The sequence below is a fragment of the Mastomys coucha genome, unplaced genomic scaffold (assembly GCF_008632895.1).
Source record: "Mastomys coucha isolate ucsf_1 unplaced genomic scaffold, UCSF_Mcou_1 pScaffold7, whole genome shotgun sequence".
Taxonomy (NCBI): Eukaryota; Metazoa; Chordata; class Mammalia; order Rodentia; family Muridae; genus Mastomys; species Mastomys coucha.
The window spans coordinates 90,338,953-90,339,562 of record NW_022196913.1 but is presented as its reverse complement, the minus strand read 5'-3'; the positions used below and the strand labels follow the sequence as shown (position 1 = coordinate 90,339,562).

The 610-nt window shown below is 49.2% G+C and overlaps 1 pseudogene across 1 annotated transcript in view; it reads right to left on the bottom strand.

Annotated features, from left to right (window-relative positions):
* Positions 1-405: 405 nt before the first annotated feature.
* Positions 406-610, bottom strand: part of LOC116082205 — a 592-nt pseudogene continuing 387 nt past the window's right edge. The window contains exon 2 of the transcript XR_004115209.1: positions 406-607. The product of XR_004115209.1 is annotated as a heme transporter HRG1-like (transcript). The remainder of the gene's footprint in view (positions 608-610) is intronic.

The following is a 610-nucleotide window of genomic DNA, read 5'->3' as shown; positions in this document are numbered from 1 at the left end:
TAAAGATTCCTCATTTGACCAGACCTTTGATGCCTCCACACACAGCTTCAATGAAGTCTGGGGTAGCGAGGAAGCCTGTCCCAGCCCCTGCCACTAGCCATAATTCCAATCCTACCCATTGAATTCATTGTCATGGCCCTACTTACAAAGATCCCTCAGAGTGCTAAAAAAAATTAGATCCATTTGGAAAGGTATAAGCTGTCCTCTCGCCGTGCTAATGGGCATATTGACAGGACCCTTTAACAGCTCTATAGCCTCCCCAAAAGGGGACCAGACAGATTTCTAGGAAACTGAACTGGCCCATAAACTCAGCCATGGTTCTGGAGTCCCCAGGGGTTGGGGTGAGCTCCCTTGATGACTCAGAAGCTGAGTCCAGATCCTGAGGGCCCCGAGGCTGTAGTGACCTCATTCACTGAGGATGCCAATGTCGGCAAAGTCAGCCCAGTAGTGGTGAGTAGAAAGGCCCATTTGAAAGAAATGAAACTCCCAACACAAGAGAGGTAGGAGCTGTTGGATGTCTTTGAGACTCTGGTGCTGGGTGATGGCTAATGTCAAGGAGGTACAGAAGGCAAAAACGGAGACTTTGGAGAAGAGATCACCCAGGAAAGAG